This window comes from Arvicanthis niloticus, chromosome 7 (assembly GCF_011762505.2).
Source record: "Arvicanthis niloticus isolate mArvNil1 chromosome 7, mArvNil1.pat.X, whole genome shotgun sequence".
Taxonomy (NCBI): Eukaryota; Metazoa; Chordata; class Mammalia; order Rodentia; family Muridae; genus Arvicanthis; species Arvicanthis niloticus.
In genome coordinates this window covers 78,174,092-78,194,613 of record NC_047664.1, presented here as the reverse complement: position 1 = coordinate 78,194,613, position 20,522 = coordinate 78,174,092, and the positions used below count along the sequence as shown (strand labels likewise).

General features: G+C 44.6%; 1 long non-coding RNA gene across 1 annotated transcript in view; it reads right to left on the bottom strand.

Moving 5' to 3' along the window:
* Positions 1-3,318: 3,318 nt before the first annotated feature.
* Positions 3,319-20,522, bottom strand: part of LOC143442983 (uncharacterized) — a 61,951-nt gene continuing 44,747 nt past the window's right edge. The window contains exons 2-3 of the long non-coding RNA XR_013111613.1: positions 6,934-7,038; positions 3,319-3,720 (exon numbers count right to left, since the gene is read on the bottom strand). This is a non-coding gene — a long non-coding RNA (uncharacterized LOC143442983). The remainder of the gene's footprint in view (positions 3,721-6,933; positions 7,039-20,522) is intronic.

Here is a 20,522-nt window from a genome sequence, read left to right as displayed (position 1 = left end):
CCATGCTACACCTGGGGTTCTTTACACACAATCAAGAAGCAGGGACTCACAGTGGCTGTCCTGGAATAAGGATTAAAATAAGCCCTGTAATGAAGCTGTGACCTTGGGTGCCCCAGTGCTACATAGATCACCCTTACAGAGTCCACCGGGCACCAGCTGGCTGGCTTCCCACGTCCTACACATTCTTCCAACCACCGTGACCAGTGTGTTCACACACTACACTAAACACCAAATTATGTCTCAGATGATCCCAAGATAGCCTTGCTTTGTAGATTTGTACATGAGGGTTAGTACGGCTTGCCAGAGCATTTTTTGGTGCCTGAGATTCAGCAGCTTTAACCTAAATGTAGCCACTGGCTAGGACTTCCTTGGCGGTGTGAGATTGAGACTCTAAATACTTGCACGTGATCTTGGTTGTTAATTTGTGTGTGTGTGGGTTGTGTGTCTCTATGTGTTGTGTGTCTCTGTGTGTTTGTCTCTGTGTGTTTGTGTCTGTTGTGTATGTGGGGGTATGTGTGTGTATGTATGTTTGTGTGTGTGTATGTTTGGTGTGTTTGTGTGTGTGTTGTGTATTGTGTGTCTTTGTGTTTGTGTCTGTTGTGTATGTGTGTTTGTGCTTTTGTATGTTTGGTGTATGTGTGTGTATGTGTTGTGTGTTGTGTAGGTGTTTGTGTGTGTGTATGTTTGGTGTGTGTGTTGTGTGTTGTGTGTATAAATATGGTGGTCAGAGAACAACTTTGGATGTCATTCTTTGGGTATCAATCACTAGGTTTTTGTCCATGACAAGGTATCTCACTGGTCTGGAATGGTCAGAGTAGGTTAGTCCTGCTAGCCTGCAAGCCCCAAAGATTTATTTATCTCTGTTTCCACAACACTGGGATTACAAGCTTTGTACCACACCCAGCTTTTTACAAAGATCCTGGGAATGGGATTTATAATCTCATCCTTGGGATTTTGGTGTGTGTGTGTGTTTGTCTTTATTTGTGGGAAGTTATCGAGAAGCTGGATGAGAGGGAGGTAGGAGAGGATCTAGGAGAAGTTGGGGCAGGAAAATATTTGACTGTGGTTGGTGCATCTTATAATTTGTTTCCATTACGAAGCAAGCAAAGTCCCTTCTCAACCTCAGAACTCTTTATACAATGGAAGAAGGCCACTCTCAAGCCATGGACCAAGAAAATATAGTAACAAGGGGGCATTTGATAAGAACAAAAGGGAAAGTAAGCATCCTCCAGCTAGCATGCCTTCTGGTGGCCTAAGATTTGCATTTCATTGTACTGGCAATACACTGATGCATGATCTTGCTTTAAAAGAAAAAAAAATGACAGACCCTAGAGCATCATACTGTTTTATAATAAAAAATAAATAAAATAAAATAAAGCACAACTTCAAGTAAATGAAATAAAAAAGAAAAGCTTTTCTTCTTAATCGGTTGGTATAAACATTGATTGTTGGAGAGCTCCATAGCTACAGAGGTTCCATCTTGTATATAATTTCCATTGTGTACTGAGCTAAAATTCCCAGAAACAGCTTCTGGTCCAATTGTTCCAGATGTGTTTAAGCCACATTATTCCACTCTAGGCTTCATTGGTTGGCTCCCAGCCAGGGCTAAAACCACAGCTGCCAATGGGCTCTGATAGGCTTGCTTGATCCAGACCACTCCATCAAGGAAACCATCTAAAATACCAGGTGTGAAATACTCAATGTGTTTATGAAACTGATTAAATGCCCTGACCCCACCCACTTTGTGGGCTTTTGTCTTTGGGGGATTTCATTTTTTGAGACAGGGTTTCTCTGTGTATCCCTTGCTGTCCTGGAACTCACCCTGTAGACCAAGCTGGCCTCGAACTCAGAAATCCACCTGCCTCTGCCTCCAAAGTGCTGGGATTAAAGGCGTGTGCCACCACTGCCCAGCTGGTTTTTGTCTTAAAAAGTTCTCTTCTGCCCTTCTGTCTCCCTAATATGTCAGCATTTGGTAAAGAAACTTTTTGCCAACTGAAACTAAGTTTTCACAGCGGATTATTCTCAAATTCTGGAACCCTAATGTTTTAGCTGGTTTTATGTGTCAACTTGACACAAGCTGGAGTTATCACAGAGAAAGGAGCCTCCCTCGAGGAAATGCCTCCATAAGACCCATCTGTAAGGCATTTTCTCAATTAATGATCAAGGGGGAGGGCCCATTGTGGGTGGTGCCATCCCTTGGGCTGGTGTCCTGGATTCTAGAAGAAAGCAGGCTGAGCAAGCCAGGGGAGGCAAGCCAGTAAGTAACATCCCTCCATGGCCTCTGCATCAGCTCCTGCTTCCTGACCTGCTTGAGTTCCAGTCCTGACTTCATTTGGTGATGAACAGCAATGTGGAAGTGTAAGCTGAATAAACCCTTTCCTCCGCAACTTGCTTCTTAGTCATGATGTTTGTGCAGGAATACAAACCCTGACCAAGACACCTAACATAATGACCAATAACTCTACAATAAACTTAATAATACAATACAAAATATTAATTGATAGTAACAACCTATCTATAAGAAAACCCAACTCTCATCTCATAAAACCTCATCTTTTCTCATTATTTAATACAATTTTTTTTTCTCACCTTGCTTTAAAGAAAGTGCATTAACTTCCCTTGACTGAAATTCAGCTATCAAATAGCTCATCCCCAGCTCCGGGGATGCTGGCTTGGGCAGCGGCTATCAGAGTTTATCGGTTCATTGATAGCAAATAGGAAGATTAAATGGTGGGACTTCCATGTGCTGATAGCTGAGCAGGTCTCAGTGGGTCTCTCCAAATGGGAAAGGACTCGCTTCCTGCTTCTGCCTGCTTCTCTCAGGCACCCACATCCATACATCCACTGATCATCCAGAGAGACAAGATGGAGAGCGATTATGCTTCATGCTCCCACTGCGTCTGCATAAAACTCGACTGCCATCCCTTTCTGATCAGCAAGATGTTTCCTTGGCAACTACATTGTACTGCTCTTATTCGTCCCTCCTCTGAAGCTCATCATTTGTGTAAAAGTTATTTTGCCTCCTAACAAAGAAAAGAAGACATTAGCCTCCTGACTGGTACTTACAAGTAATAATGGTGAAGCTGACCACCTAAGGACCGGCTTCAACTCTCAAGCCTGTTTGACTCGCGCAAAATTTTAGTGTTGTTGATTTTTTTTTTTTTTAATGTAAGACAACACTTTTTTTTTTCATTTACTAATCATTTTATTTGTTTACATTTCAAATGTTATCCCCCTTCCCAGTCTCCCTTCAATGAACTTCCCCACCCCATCCCCCTCCCCTTTGCCTCTAAGAGAGTGCTCACCCATCCACCCACTCCTGCCTCACCCTCTAGCATCCCCTTTCTCTGGGGCATCAAGCCTCCACAGGACCAAGCGCTTCCCCTCCTACTAATGTCAGATATGACAGTCCTCTACTACATATGCAGTGGGAGCCATGGACCGGCCCACTGGCTCTTTGGTTGGTGGTTTAGTCCCTGGGAGCTCTGAGGGGTTGGTTAGTTGATACTGTTGTTCCTCCTATGGGGTTGAATTCTCTTCAACTCCTTCAGTCCTTCTCTTAACTCCTCCATTGCGGTCCTTGGGCTCAGTCCAATGGTTAGCTGTGAGTATCTGCATCTGTCTTAGTCAGGTGCCAGTAGAACCTCTCAGAGGACAGCCACACCAGGCTCCTGTCTGCAAGCATATCTTGGCATCAGCAACAGTGTTAGGGTTTGGTGTCTGTGGATGGAATGGATCACAAGATGAGGTACTCTCTGGGCAGCCTTTCCTTCGGGCGTTGTTCCATTTTTGTCCCTGTATTTCCTTTAGACAGAGACAATTCTGGGTTAAAATTTTGAGATGGGTGTGTGGCACCATTCCTCCACTGGGGGCCATGTCTATCTACTGGAGGTGGTCTCTTCAAGTTATATCTCCCCACTGTTAGGTATTTCAGCTAATGGTAAGATAACACTTATAAACCAGAATATTTGCCATAAAAAATTGTATTTTTAGGCCTCTTTTAAAATGTTGTGGGCAGAAATTATTGGACCAATATTCATGACAATCTAGTACAGCTTAGTACTGTTGCTGTCCTTCTGCCAGACACGCCAACTGTTTAGTATACCTGGTAGAAATTTGGATTATTTGGAGGTGGTGAACAAAGTTTTAAAATATATGACATTTAAGAAGTTAAAATATTTAGAACTGAATGAAGCTGAAAGTTTATCTTCAAAATTCAAATTTTCAAATTCACCAAATGTTTTCTTACAAGGTTTTCCAACATTATTTTTTAAACTTCAGCCAACCGTCCTAAGGTGCTTTGGAGAAAAATTTAAGAGAGGCAAGATTGTCTGGGATCCTAGCACTCCAACAAGAGGCTGGAGGCAGAGGCAAGAAGATAGCCTGAGCTATGTACAAAGACTCTTTTTCAAAAAACAAAAAAAAAGAAAAGAAAAGTCCAAGTTTGAGGACAGAAATGCATATATTTTAATATATGTATATATGTGTGTGTATTCTAATATATACATATATAATATATACATATATATGTATGTATATATATTCTAATATAAATATTTTAGAAAGTGAACATTTTTAAGTCTTGCCCTCAAATTGCTGACCAGTCACATGACAACATCTAGATGCAAAGGATGCTGGGAAATGTAGTTTCTGTGAGTAGCCAAGTCCCAATAATATTTCTGTGTGAACATGGCTCACTCTTAGTCACCACTGATTCTCTCCACGTAGCTGGAAGACCCTTTCGGCTCTGAGCTGTCCACCTAACCCTTAGCAGTCCTCTGGTTTATAGTTCACCTCCACAGGAATTCTCAGTAAAATATCCTAGCCATTTATCTTGGTGCACAACTATAATAACTTTCCCTAAAGAGTTTGTTGTTTTTTCTGAGCATATTTTTGGTGGTTATTGTAATGTTAAAGAACAAGATTGACTCTTCTCCAGTTAATCAGAAGGAAAACAATGAGCTGATCTCATTTTGAAGGTTTTGATTAAACGCTAGCCTGGGTTAAGTATCACATCATGCTTGCTTCCAAAACGGAACGAACAAACATAAAAGAAAAAGCAATGAGAGGAACCCACCATAATTAATCTCTTGATGTCATAATCTAGCTGTCTTCCCATGATGAATTAATACTTTCCAAAGTTGTCTCCAGCTCCTGGGATCTAAAGTAAACTATTGAGGTGACTTGGGAGCGTCTAAAATTAATTAAAGCTAACAATGTAAAAAATAATATGAAGAGTGGCTCGCTTACCATTCCAAGTAGCAGCAAAAAGTTACCCAAATTTGCTTGGGCAAAAAGGAAATTAATTGGTTCACCTGAGCTGAAAAGTCTTAAGGAAATATTAGCCCCAGCTACACCTGATTCCTGAGTTTATCCAGACACAGCATCAGGTGACCAGGAGTGTTTCTCTATAAGTTTTGGACTTATGGGGTTTGGTTGGTTGGTTGATTTGGGTATTCTACATTTTGTTTTTGTTTTCTTTTGTTTTGAAATATAGTCTAACTCTTTAGCCCAGGCTGGCCTAGAACTCACTACATATTGCAGCTTAGCCTCAAACGCAGGGTGATCCTCCTGCATGTAAGCACAATCATTCATGGTTTGACTTCATATTGTGCCAGGAGAACATCAGTGGCTGTAAACTCAAAATGTTTCCTGCATCTGGCCAGTAAAATCAAGAGCTCCTCCTTGATAAGAACCCTACTGTGCGCAGGCCTTTAATCCTAGCACAAGGGCGACAGAGACAGACCGATCTCTGAGTTCAAGGTCAGCCTGGTCTACAGGGCAAGTTCCAAGACACCAAGGCTACACAGAGAAATGCTATCTCTAAAAACCAACAACAAACGAACTTCACTGTGTCTCTTTGGATCTAGTCATGTCTTCTTCTTCTTTCAGCTAATCATAGTCAAGGGAAAGTAGTTTCGAGAAGTCAAATGACACTAACTAGGACCAGATGACTAGGAGTTGGGAAAAGTGGCTCCTCAGAGAAACTGTGGGATAATTACTACTATGGTTCAGCTAAAGTCCATGTGTTCAAGACTTAGTCACTGGGGTGCCACTATTGGGAGGTAGTAGAAAATTCAACAGGCGGGAGCTAGTGGGACATCTTACATCACTGGAGGTGTGTCTTCAAAGGAGACTGTAGGACCCTAGGCCCTTCCTCTATTGTTTCCTGGATCTTAAGTGAGGAGTTCGTTCCACCACTTAACAACTGTCTCCCTCTGAGGCCCAAACTGAGGCCCACAGCCACTCAGCTCTGAACTAGAACCTCCAGAACCATAAGCCACGATCTTTTCTCTGTATAAGTAAATTCCAGGTACCCGTTGTCATGGTGAAAGTTGACTAATGCCCTTACTGTTGAGGTTTACAAAGGATCAGCATTCCTATCTAGCTGGAAAGCAGTTGACCAACGAACAAAGAGCCCAGTAGAGGAATAAAAATGCTATCTTTGTTACAACTTTAGGTCTGTTGACCCAACATGGCAGCTCCTAAATTAGATGGTCCTGCCCTACTGCAGACATGGACTCCTCCATCTAGTCAGATTTAATGGTAGAGAAATAGAGAGTGCCCTCTGAAAACAGGAAAGTCCTAAAAAGAAAATAAAAAGGCTGAATTTACTACCCTCAGCCACTGTGCCCGATTTTACCTATAGGTAATCAGGTTTCCTTTCTTGCTGCAATGAGAAAAGAGAATTACAAGAAATAAAGGAGCTATGAGTGCTGACCTGATAAAGCCAAGCCCTACACACAGAGATAGTGGCGTAGGGAATGACTCCGCCCAAGAGTTAACAGCAGAGTAAACAGTATAGAAACAACATATGCACACCTCCCAAAGAAAGTGAGACTCACTTTCAAATGCATAGAAAGTATATGCATCGGATTGCTTAAATTCCTCAACTGGAATGGTGGCTCGGTGCCTAAGAACCTAGATACTCACTCTTCGATCTTCCAGGGGTCCCAGGTTCAATTCCTGGCACCCTCGTGATGGTTCATCAGCATCTGTAATTCCAAGTCCAGGAGATCCAGCACACTCTTCTGGCTTCTGCGGGCACCAGGCACACATGTGATATACATACAGACAAAACACATACATGCATAAAATTAAAACTATCGCATTCCTAAACACGTCTAGTTAAAAGGATATAAATCCCATCGGTGACTGTGATACCACAATATCATTTTAGTGCTGTACCTCAAGCAGTTAACTTTTCTCATCTAATTCTCCCCCCCCCCGCCCCCCCATATGAATGACAGCAAACTGCGTTCATTAGTTTGGATAGTTAAAACAAAGTGCCACAGACTTTGTAAGCTTATAAGCAACAGAAATTCATGTCTCAGAGTTCTGGAAGCTGAAAGCCCAAGATCAGGTGCCAGCATGGCCAGAGACTAGGGAAGCCCCCTACCTGTTTCAAGGCTGCAGGCTTCTTGTGTCCTCACATGGAGAAAAATGGCTAGCTCCCTGGCCTTTTATAAAGGCACTAATCCCCGGAGACCATTTTACCTCCCAGAAGCCCTATTGCTGTTCACCATCACATTGGGGGGCAAGGGGGCTCAGAGTCCAACATATGAATTTGGGGAGCAAAGACAAGCATTCCGTCTGGATATAAAAGTGGACTTTATTCATGTTAATGCTAAAGTATTAAGTAGAAATTAGTAGCCTGAGCAATCTGGCTTTATCAACCTAAAGCAACCTGCTTTGCCAAAGTCATTTTAAAATCTTATGCGCTGTCGACCTCAAACGAGCGTATCCTTGAATGTAATTTCCAAATTATCACCCAACCAGGACCGTGTAACTTTCATTTTCAAAATAGACCCAATACCCCTCACCATTGGTGTCTCTGTTGGAGCAGGTATATACCACAAGCCACGTCTTGTCTGTCCCCTGGCTCCTAAAAGGAACCAGGCAACCACCCACCACCTCACCCACTCCATCCCACTGTCAACCCCATAGACGAGGCTCCTTAGCTGCTTATAGTAATGGGCCTTCAGAAACTTCCCTGCGCAGGCAATGGCGCTGCCTGATAGACGCAGCTGTCATGAAGGGTTTCGAAGCAGCTGCGTGCTTGTGTTTTCTTTTCTGCCTTTAGCACCTTCCTCCTAATGACCTCCCCTTGGACTGTCCCTCATGCAGGATCGCAACTTGACTGCCTCAGCGCCCCTCTACCCCTGGGTTTTGTTCCAAACAACCTTTCAACTGCACCCCAGGCGAGCCCGGGCAGTCCAGGATTCAAAAAGCCTTTGTGAAGTGGCCGGACTCTGACTCATAACAAGACCTAAAGCTGGCCCACTGACCACTGATGCTGCCTCAGTCTCCGATTAGCCACTCTAGTGAACTAACTAAAGCAGGCCACCACACACCTCCAGCTCCTTCATTTCCCTGCCAGCCTAGTCTCTAGGATGTGGTCCATCCTCCTACAGCGTTGGGGGACCTTCTAATATGCAGAGAACACTGGGCCCAGGCCAAGGTTCCTCAGCCTTATTCCCTTGCAGGGGAAAAGCTGTGAGGGTTGCGCCCTGTGAAGCAGCACTCGCTTGGAATTGGAGTCTAGTCAGCACTGGGTCTCCAGGCTGAAAACCAGGGGGAGTTCTCATTCAATTCCCTCTCTCCTCCTGTGCCTTTTAACTAACTTTGAAATTCCTCTGGCTGCTGCTGGGGCCCGCGTGCTGTTTCCAAGGGCTGGAGCGCAGAGCACATTTATTTGATAACCATTTCAGGGATTTCAGAAAATGAGAACCAGAGGAGGAGGCGAGGCCCGGAGTAATTAAGATGATTTGTTACACATAATTCAGACGTGCACAAAGGGTACCTGAACACAGAATATAAGCTCAAAAGGAAGGCAATCCCGGAAGTGGAAGCGTTCAAAAGGAAAACAGGCTGTCTGAAAGTGCCCAGATAACTGCCAAATTCAAACACCTCTCTCTATTTTTATCTTCTCCCTGAGATAAAAGAGGGAGATGATTTTTTTTAACTTTTAGTTTCAGCAGTTAGCTTTCAGAATTAAAAAAAAATTCAAAAGCGCCTGTCATATTATCCACCAGTTCACAGCTCTCGCCCACCTGAAATCACTGGAAAGCACCAAGCTATTTAAGCCCCCAGGAAGCAACCGCAAGAGTGCATATTCCCTAGAAGGTATATGTTCTTTACAAGCTCATTCATTAGTGACTCTTGAAAATCCTGTCTGTGGTGAGAGACAGCGTCCACTTGCTCCCTACAGAGCGCTGAAGGTGAGGTCAGGCAGGGGAGAGTCACAGCTAAGCCTGTGGGTCTGAGTGGGTATAAATGCCCGACCACATTTCAAACTACTACAGGATATTATGCTGGGAATTTTCCTTCCCAACACTGGTGACAGTCCCTAACCAACCATAATACTGTTTTCCAACACAGCTGATGCCTCAGATCACCTAATATTTTGTTACAATAGCGTCATTCATTTGTTTTCTCTGCAACCTAACTTGGTGGTCTTTGAGTGACCTGCAGGAACCAGACTGTCTCACACACACATACACACACACACACCAAAAGTCATCTAGAGTCCCTCGATGGCTGGCTGTACTGTTTTGGACCATGCTGATACAATGACAGAACTTGGATTAGAAGCCATTGTCCTGGCGAAGTGTAAACAGACCCTCTCATCTTCTTGCTCATCCACTTTTACTCCCAAATACAATTAATTCTTAAAGATGTAGAGTTTGAGAGATGCAGCATGACAGAGTGGATGCCAGGCTTGTCACTTACAGGGCATGCAGAGATCCAATAAGCAGTTACAAAAAGGGGGGGCACTGAGTGCCGAGGGACATTAAGTAACTAGGAAGTAGGGACCAAAGAGTTGTCTCCTGCACCTGTGAATGAATAACCCCCCCAAGTCTCCTGCATCTGTGAATGAATAACCCCCCCAAGTGTCCTGCATCTGTGAATGAATAACCCCCCCCAAGTCTCCTGCATCTGTGAATGAATAACCCCCCCCCAAGTCTCCTGCATCTGTGAATGAATAACCCCCCCCAAGTCTCCTGCATCTGTGAATGAATACCCCCCCAAGTCTCCTGCATCTGTGAATGAATAACCCCCCCCCAAGTCTCCTGCATCTGTGAATGAATACCCCCCCCCAAGTCTCCTGCATCTGTGAATGAATAGCCCCCGCCCAAGTCTGTATTGCCAGAGCGTCAGTATCATGGAGAGCAAATCACATAAGCTATCAGTTTTTGTTCTGTGGCTGCTTTTGGCAAAACCGTCTCATAAGACTGACTGAGGTCATTTCAAAGAACCACCCGGTATTTGCTGTGTGGTTCTCCTTCCCGGGAATGCTGGTGATCAAGGAACTGTAGAGTGAAAAATTATAAAGACCATTTTATGAAATATATAAATGCTTTTTCTTTACCCTAAACCTGAGCAAAAGAATATAAGTTCCAGAAGGCGGAACTGAGTGTAAGATTTTCACTGCCCTGGGACACATTCCGTGTGGAGGACATTATCCCTGAATCAGAGGACACTTGCTAGATTAACATTCCTCAAGCCTCAGGGAAGAAAAATAGTTAATCTGAAATAGTTGGTCATGACAGGGCGGGGCACAGTGACGTGGTAAAGCTACATCCTTGAGAGGAATGAGTGTGCAGAGTGATTTTCACATGACTCTGGATCATTTGGGCTGGATTCCTCTGGAATGTTCCACTGTTCTTGGTTACCCCTCCCTCCCTCCCTTGGTCTTCCCAGTGTTATGTTCAAAATTTGTAAAACAACCAATCATGTGTAACCATGCAAAATGCAACCAATCATGTATAACCACGTGAGAATGCCTTCCTTTCCCCACCCCATGCAAAAAAAAAAAAAAAAAAAAAAACCTCAGCTTGCAGGCCTTTTGTCAAAATTCTGTTCCTTCGTGGACGAGCAGTTTTGACCATTGGCTAGCCAACTCTCCCCAATAAACCTCTGCTGATTACATCCAGGTATGGTTTCTTGTGATTTTTGGGTGATTTCTTGAGACTTGAGGAAGGGTCTCCCTAGTTTGGGGGTCTTCAGAACTACTACCAAGTCATCTTCCAGCACTACTGATATTGCACTGTCTGGAATACCTTCCCTGTGCCAGCCAGGTATTTTCTGAGAAGACTGCTTCCCCTGCCTTGTAACAGGGTCCTAGAGGCCTGGACACCCCAGGTAGAGTGATGGTGGACGTACTGACCGTGACCATGGAGATAAACAGGTTTGCTTACAGTGTTCTCCAGCCCTGAGGTGATCTCATGCTTTGCTCTGAAGAGAAGATGCTTAACATCCCTTCTCTTTTCAGAGTTATTTTTCAAAATCTGAATGTTTCTTGTCATCCCACTGTCTTCCAGAAAAACTCCAGAGTTCATGTTGACTCCATGCTTCCTAGGGATGGGGCATCATGGGACTTTTCCCTAAGCCAGATTTAAACCCCTGTGGTGGGATGAGATGGTTTTGAAAAGTAGCCACCTCTATGCTGTGTCAGTACTAAAGTGGTACACACAGAGTACCTGGGGCTAGTGTACTGTGTTCCTCAAGGGCCCGGGCATAAGATTCTGCATTTCTGACAAGCTTTAGAGATGCCCACATATCATATTTATTTTGCATTCCTTGACAAGGAAATTACATAGAAACTAGAGACTCTGGTCTTACCCCATGGCTGTGCATAGGAGGCTGGGTTTGCTCTGAAGAAAAAAAAAACAGCTATCCTCAAAGTCACTCATTGAGAAAAGACCATCCATCACACCACCCAGAGATAGAGAGTGAACTGGCTCTTCTACAGGGGAGGTGTGAGGTATCTCTCCAGCATTAGAGACCGGAAACCTTCTGTAAATAAGTCAAACACTTGCAGCCATCAGCTGAAGAGAAACGAATGCCTCACAAAGAGCACGCCTCTGTAGCCAAGCTGACCCAGTTATGAATCCGTTCAATTAAAAGAAGAGGTCTGAGTCACCTGTAGCGCTAACAAGCAGGGCAAGGGGTCTCTGGAGCTTGGTGGCTCTTACAGAAACCAACTAGAGATCACTAAAGAAAAGACATCTTGAGGAATAATAGTTGAAGTTTCAAAGTAAACCCTTCTTACATGAAAATTTCCCCTCACTGATGATAGATAGAATCTAGGTTTAAATATTGAGGGAGAAAGAATTTTTTGATATGTGGCATAAGCATTAATAGGGGGTGTGGGGGTGAGAGAGAGAGGCAGAGAGAGAGAGAGAGAGAAAGAGAGAGAGAGAGAGAGAGAGAGAGAGAGAGAGATCAACTGGGACAACTCCATCAAGAAAGAAAGAGTATAGATACAGCCAAGCAGCCTGGCTTCCACCCCTCATGAAGGAAGGGCAATGTTCACAGCCCCTGCCTCTGATTAGCTAGAAGAGTCGACCTTTGGGATTCTTCCAAAGGTCATTTCCCTAAACAGAAGCTCAAGCTCTCACTATCCCTAATCGCATAACTATTTAGTGCGCATTTAGTCAACTATTAATTAATGTTGCTTCTGCAGAGAAAGAGGTCATAGACAGGCCTTTAATGAGCATCCTAGGGCCTGGCCAGACTTTGAGGAAATGCACATGTTGAGATATTAGTTGAAGCTCAAGAACAATAGGCGCCTGTGCCCTCTAAGTAGCTTATATGCTGCAGATCTGACAAGTCTCATTGATTTAAATGGCTAGAACACTGCCTGGATTTTAATCTCCTTCACCTTTATACCAAGGAGGTCGCCATTTAAACGCTTTTACTTAATAATGTAAACACCTGTCACACGACAGGGGCAAAGCCATTAAGGAGAAGGATTATTTAAAGCAAAGCTCCTGGATATAACATTACTGTTATTGGCTTGTCTTCAGTTGCCAGGGTTTGAGCAGAACTTGCTATCTTAGGACTGGAGGTGGTAGCCACGTCATCTTAGAACTCTGGTCTCCACCAGAGATATGCAAAGCCTCCACTCCAGTGCAGACAGAGTGACCATCTGCTCACAGACTGTGATCTCAATGGCCTCAAATATCTGACCCACCAAGACTGTTGTAGTCAGAACATGTGTTTCCTGAAGTCCTCTATTAAAATGGAAAGTTGTTTCCAGGAGGCAACAGTCGATTATCCTAATGGCTACGTTAAGACATACAATACACTTTTGACAATACTTACATTGTTTATATTCACAACAACTCTACAGAGTAGTGCTAACATTGACCTCATATGATGAAGCACAGCGTACATAAGGAAATCTCTCAAGGATAGAGAATATCTCAATGGGAAAACAATCCAAATGTGTAAGTGACACCAATACATGCACTTGGAGCGATGTGCCATGTTTTCCATGTTGCTTCTTACCGACTGTTGTAAGTAGCCATTAGTAGATCCATTCGTAGGTTACCTTGTCATCTAGCAAAGTAAAAGCCTGGGATACTGGCAAAGCTGAAGAGAAAGAAACAGCCTATAGAACTGACAGGCAAGAAGAGATAGTCCAAGTGCTGGCTTTGGGCCTATGGTCATGAGGAAGCCCATTCCTTCATCTCAGAAAGTCACACAAGAAGATGCAAAGATCAGAGATAGGGACCACTCCTAGAACCTAGTGTGGTGTCTGTGCAGGATAAAGTACAGCCAAGAGCCTTAAAGTAGGTCCTCTTCGCCCGTTTTGTTCATGGAGTAAGAGACATCAGAAGCCCCTCCCACACTCATCTGCCGTACATCTCTGGATGCTCATTATAACTGCCGATCATAGCTGCTGCTGGTGTAAATAAATCCAGGTGAACTGGGACTCTAACAACAGCACTCAGAGCCCTGATGTTATCTGGCCAACAACCAGTTATTGATATTGTCCCAGTGAAGGAAGACATGTCTGTGGAACATCACAGGCTTCAACAGTCACTGGTGTTTATCCAACTCACTGGTGTGGCTTATGAAGACCCACTTTGTTTTCAGTAACTTCCTCTTTTGTTCTAGAGAGCCAAGGCAGTCTCATTGGCTCAGTCTCGGTGCCTCGATTCAGTGGCACCTTCAGTTGTGTGAAAGTGAATCACTGGTTAGGCTTAGAGGAAGAGAACCACTGGACCCTATAGGTTGGGGGTGGAAATTAGTACACAGTTATGGAGAATAACAAGGAAGTTCTTCTAAAACCTAAAAACATAAAACTACCAGATGACGCAGCTCTCTCAGTACTAGGTACATACGCAAAAGAAGTGATGCCAATACATCCAGAGGCACCTCTGTGCCCCTGTTCGTTGTGGCACTACTCCCAATGACAAAGACGCAAGTCGACCATGGTGTCCATCCATGGATGAAGATGTAAAGAAAGTGTGGCACATATTCACAATGGACTTTTTATTCAGGCATAAAGAAAGAAAAATCCCACAATTTTCATCACCACAGAGGGGTGTGGCAAGAACAGTGCATGGAGTGAAAACACCCCGGCACAGACATGGAAAGAGCAGCCAGCTTCACTCACACAGAGAAGCTCAAAGGTCAGCTCTATGGAAGCAGAGAGGAGTAGTGTTCACTAGAGGTCAGGGAGGGGAGGGAGGCTCTGCCTGTAAAACGGTGGGTACCAAACTGCAGGTAGACAGCAGAAACAAGTTCCAGTGCTCTACAATACCACAGAGTAGCTATCATTTATTGCATAGTTTACTTAGAGAGAGAGAGAGAGAGAGAGAGAGAGAGAGAGAGAGAGAGAGAGAGATTGATCAAAGTTTCCCAAGACAAAGAAATGAAGGAGACAGCAAAGGTAACGACTCTTACCTGATTGCTATGCACTGTCTCTATGTATGACATCATCACACTGTATTTCACAAGTGTATGAGACTATATGGCAATGGAAACAACAAAGAGGGGCTGGTGCTACAGCCTAGTGGTCGAGTGTGTTCGTGCTAGCCCAGCAGTGGTGGCGCATGCAGAGAGAGGCAGATCTCTGAGTTGAGGGCTAGCCTGGTCTACAGAGCAAGTTCTGGAACAGCCAGGCTACACAGAGAAAATCTGTCTTGAGAAAGAAAAAAAAAAAAAAGCATGCATAAAAGCCTTTCAGTTAAATCCCCATCCCCAGAATTTAAAAATTTAAAGAAAGAGAGTAAAAATGGGTAAGGAAGCTACTTGGTGAGAGGTTGAGAGAGGCCTCTCAGACATTCAAATTGAGGAGTTTGTGAATGAAAAGACACCTGCTGGGCAAAGGTGTAAAGAAAAGTGTTCCAGATATGGCAGAGGAGTACCTAAGTAAGGACTTGGTGTAAGCCAGAAAGGAGAACGTAGCACATCCTCCCTGAGGGAGAAGCAGGACCAGGTCACAGGAGGACTTACAGACTTCCCTATGCAGCACAGATTTAAACCACTGTAAAGACTCTAATGAATGAAATGCAGTCCTACGAGAATTTATGACAGTGAACTTGACCTAGACTGGCGGTCAGAAAAGGCTCCCAGGAAAGGAATGTTTAAGGTAAGATAAATACAAGACCACTGAAAGGTCAGAGAAGCACGTGCAAGAGCCCTGAGACAGGAAGTCACATATCGCTGGCAAGGACAAAAAGAGCTTTGAAATAAGCCCAAATGATTCCTGAGTGTCCTCATACATTTTCTGGCTTTCTGTGCCCTTCATTGTTGCTGACCTACTTTAGCGTTTTTGCACAGTGCAGAAAACTAACAGTACTGTAAATGGTTCTTATCCATAGAAAATACAAGCTAATTTTGCCCGTGTGGTACAATTAATTATCACCCTGAGTAAGCATCTAGCTTCATATCTATTAACAAATTCAACTCATCTCTTCCTAATCGTCTTTATATACATATGTGTACTTTTGAAATAGTTAAGATCTATCTAGTCCTTTCTCATTATTCAGCAAAATTAATCACTTAATTGAGACATGTTTTCTATTTATGTGATAGGTGTGGCCTTTAAATTTCTTATTCTTGGCCAGGCAGTAGTGGCACATGCCTCTAATCTCAGCACTCAGGAGGCAGAGGCAGGTGGATCTCTGTGAGTTCGAGGCCAGCCTGGTCTACAGAATGAGTTCCAGAACAGCCAGGCAACACAGTGAAACCCTGTCTCAAAAAGCAAAAAACAGAAATTTTTCTTTAACCATATATACTGTTACCAAGAGCCTAGAGGAAATGAGCGTTCAGACACAGCTTATAGCCAATTAAAAGTCTTTATTCCAGCCATCTTGGATCATACTCAAGTATTTAGGACCCATGTGTAATATGAAGTACATCCTGGTATCCCACTCTGCGGTTTCAGGGGGAGTTTCCGCAAGCACAAGCAATTTAGCAGAAGCTAAGTTAGCTGGGGTATCTTGACCTCAGGTTCCTAAAACAGAGTTGAGTAATTCTCCAAGGAGATCAAATTCTAGTAAAACCTAAAATGGCCATACAAGGTGAAGGAACCTCTGTGCTCTCCTGCCCTGTCACAATATGAGGGATTGTAAAAAGCAGACTCATAGCAGACAAATAACATTACCTCCAATTAAACCTGAATTCAGATGATAACAACATCAATAATAATGATAATGATTGATAATGTTGTTTGTATAAGTGTACCAAAGATCATAAGGAACATATTCTTGCTGTAAAAGTATTCCTTATTTTGAAGTTCAAGCTTACCTCAATGAAACGTGTTTTTATCAGTTAAATTGAACAATCTCTTTTGCTCCCAGGCTGGAGAACAGAGAGAAGTACCTTCCATTTCGTCTTTGGCTCTTTCTTAGAGGCTACATTAGGGTTTTTTTTTTTTGTTGTTCTAAATTAGCTAAAATTACCACTCACACACCCCCAAAAGGTGTACACCCAATGCTAAACCAGACAGAACTTGAGAGGGTTCAGCCAACGTCGTCCATCCAGAAACTGCTAACTAGGGAACACAGGAGGTGCCTACTGGCCTGAGCAGCCGAAGAAGAAGAAGCCAGAACACACCAAACCCAACAGGCTACCTCACGTGTCCTATCCCAGTCGAGCTGGTAAACAATGCGGTGGTTTCTCACCTGCCTATAAAAGGTGCCAGGTGCTCTGTAAACTGAGGCTTGAAGACGAGAGCAACATAGGATGTGATGCTCCAAGGAATCCATGAAGTAGGGCATGCCTCAAATCTCAGCAAGCTTCCCCTCTACCTCAGCCCCTCCTCCAGCCCTCCCCCCCCCCGCCCCCCCCCCCCCCCGGCCCTGCTAAGGCTTTGTTGCTTCCATCTCTTTCCCTCCCCATTTTGGAAGGCCAAGCACTCTCTGGTGACCTCCGTTGTCGGTAGCTCTTCCACGTTCTGTACCAGCTGCACAACTGCAGCCGGACACCCTACAGGGTCTCCCTCTCAGCCGAGGTTCACTCCGCTAATTCCCTGTTGTTGGCCACCTTCGTTGGGTTGATTTGGTGTTCAGGACAATGGGCCTTCACCAGCCCATGGGTCAGAAGCTCACCACAATTGGATGTAAGAGCATAAAGCTGGGCATGGTGCTTGTGTGAGCGTTGGCAGTGTTGTAAATTCCACCCGCCATCCCGTGCCGGGTGTGAAGCAGTATTAACATCTATGGCATCAGTTCCAGAGCGCCACGATCCACAGCTGTGGTGATGGGGGCTACAGGCAGACCGCATCATGAAACCACTGCATCCTTGCTCTACCGCACTAAGAACTAAAGCATCCCATTCTTCATGTCAACTCTTAAAATGCAAAAATCTCCCAAGAGAGTAACCTAGAGTGGGCTAACCTTCTCTACCAAGAACCAGCTGCCAGAATATGATCTATAAGAGTAAGATCTCAAAGGGAACCAAGCAGAAGCTCCATCAGTAGTGATGCAGCAGAGGGGCAGAGAACTTCTAATCTCATAGACAACATCTATAATATGAAATCCACAGAAGGATATTTTAAACTGTAGGCTGAGTGCTCTTATCTATTCCTCTGAGATACTGTCTGACAGCCTGAGGACTCTTCCTGGTGAGACCATGGTGACTGTGTGTGGTCCTCTCTCTCTAGTACAGCATTTGAGAGGTGCCTGCAAAATGGAAGACACCCACACACACACACTCCCGGGGCATTCTGCTCATCATCAGACCTTCCATACTCTCTCCAAGCCCTGCTGGCTCTCAGTGGAATGAATATCTCTTTGCAAATGTGGAACAGGATGAATGGGCTGGCACCATTTGCAGTGGAAGCAGCAGGCAGGCAGACAGCTTCTCTCCAGATTGAATCGATGCTGGGGGGCCTAGTAGAGGAGAGCACTGTCCCCAGGAAGTATCCGTCCCTTCTTAGGCAATGCCTCTGCACACCAACTTTAGTGCTCAATTTCTGTAATATTTCTCTGTTATAAATTGGCAGGCACAGCATGTGGTCAAGGAGCCATTACAAGCCCTCTCAAACGAGATTTTTTTTTTCCTTCCCAGAGACTTAATTTCTTAAAAATGTTAGAGTGATTGTTCCCGTGGAAAGTAGGACAGTCTCTTTTTTTGAGCCTACCAGACAAAAAACAAAACTAAACAAACCAAAAAGTATAGCCTGTGAAAGGATGGCGGGAGCCCGGAGGCCCTCCTCCTTTCCCCCCTACCCCATGCTGCGGTGCCCTGAGCTCTAATGAGAGCAGATCCATGTCCTCGCAAAACCAGACAGCAGCCAATCTGTGTCCTCCACTGTGAGTTGAAGCTGGTTGTTTAAGGGACGGCCGAGATGTGTGCCAGGAATAGGATTTTAATCCACAGGAATGCAATCACTGCTACCTTTGGGGGAGCTCAAAGCAGGCTATAGTACAGCAAATGAAGTCTCGGCACCACCCTGCTTCTAGCAGGGAGGGCCCCTGTAAAATGACTCACCTAGTCATTGGTAAAAAGAAGACATTGCCCCACCCCACCCACCCAACCCTATTTCAAGTACCTAAAACCACAGCGGGCCAGTTCCAGGGCTGGTTATACGGAGTCAGAGACAGTAAGCACCAGGGCCTGCATAAAGATGGGCTGCCTTCCGGTGGAAGGTTCATACCATTAGAGTTTGGTGGTTAGGTCCAGGGCACTGAGATCCACCTCAGAGGGGCATCCACAGCAGAGGGAGGGAGGGAGAGGAGAGCTTGTCGAGTGAGGAATGACAGTACATTCGGGCGGTGGTTCCTGGGGGCAAAATGCTCTGGAATCCACGGGAAATTGTCGTCTAGACAACCCAATGAGAAGCTGCGATAGAGAACAGACAAGAGAAGCAGAAAGAAGAAGCAGAGAGGAGGCGTCTGGACAGCCGCTCCTGCAAGGTGCCGCAGAGGTAAGGCCCTGATGCTGAAGATTCCCTGGGAAGCAGTGTGGCTTCTAAAAACAAAGCCTGCTGTTTTGAGAGTGGGCCCATGGGAGCTGGGGATGGATCCCAATGGATGAGGAGAAACATTCAGGATCCACAAATTCCTCTACATATTTAACAGAGTATTTTCTAATAAAGAAACAAAACAATGGCAGTTGTAGCAGTATACCCTTCCCAGGGTTCCTCTAGCAACAAAGGCTGAGGTCATTGTCCCCTGTCTAGTTGTTATTCTGACTGAGAAAGGGAAAGGCAGACAAAGGGAGGGAGGGAGGGAGGGAGGGAGGGAGGGAGGGAGGGAGGGAGGGAGGGAGGGAGGTTTGAAACGGGCACCTTTACAGCTGGTTTCTCTGATTCAGCCCCTGTAAGTGCATAGACACTATGTGACACCATTTTCAGCGTTTCTCTCTCTGCACAGGTAGTTTTCTTTCTGCTAACAAATGAACAGACTGATGAACGTAATCAAGGCTCAGTGGTCCCTACTATGAACTGGAAAGGTCACCATCCAGCCCCCAGTTCGCAGGTCAAAGCTGAGATCTACCCAGTGTGATGCTCCCAGAGGTAAAACTTTTAAACCACAATTAGCCCATGAGGCTGACCCCTCAGATGTGAGGCCAGTGTCCTCAAAGGAAGCAGAGGGAAGAGATCTCTGCCACATCTCTGGGTTGACAGAAAGAAGGGTCATTGCAAACCAGGGCATGAGCCCTTCCCAAGAAGTCAAGCCAGCCAGTACCCCCATCTTTGATTTTCAGCCTCTGGAATGTGAAGAAATAAATTATTCTTGTTTATGTCACCAAATCCAAGACTGTTTTGTCACAGCAGCCTGGCTAAGACCATTCCACAAGTACAGAGGAACGGGTCAATGCCCCAGTGCAGTGTGTCCTCTCTCTGCCTCCCTGCGGCATCTTCATCAACTTTTCCTCGTTCAGGGCCATTGCAGCAGAAGCCCGGATGAGGTCCTTGTAGTGAGCAGGCACTTCCACATTCATCTTTCAATCTAGGATATGCTGGGAAATGTGGGATCTTAAATCTTTAGGTCACAACTCCCAGAGGACCAGGAATTCATCTGGGCTACACAGTAAGACTCTGTCTCAATAAAACAAGACAAACAAACTAAAACAATCTTTGAGAAATTATAACATGTAGTGTTGATAAGGATGCAGGGACAGTGGCTCTCATACTCTTGTTAGAAACACTTCATGGTGTCATCATCCTGAATAATAATTTATTAAAAAGAAAACGTGTGCAGTTCCGTGGTAACTCTATTCATTCGTTCAGTTTTAAGGGAACTGGGAGAACTGTTTAGAAAGATTAAAAACGA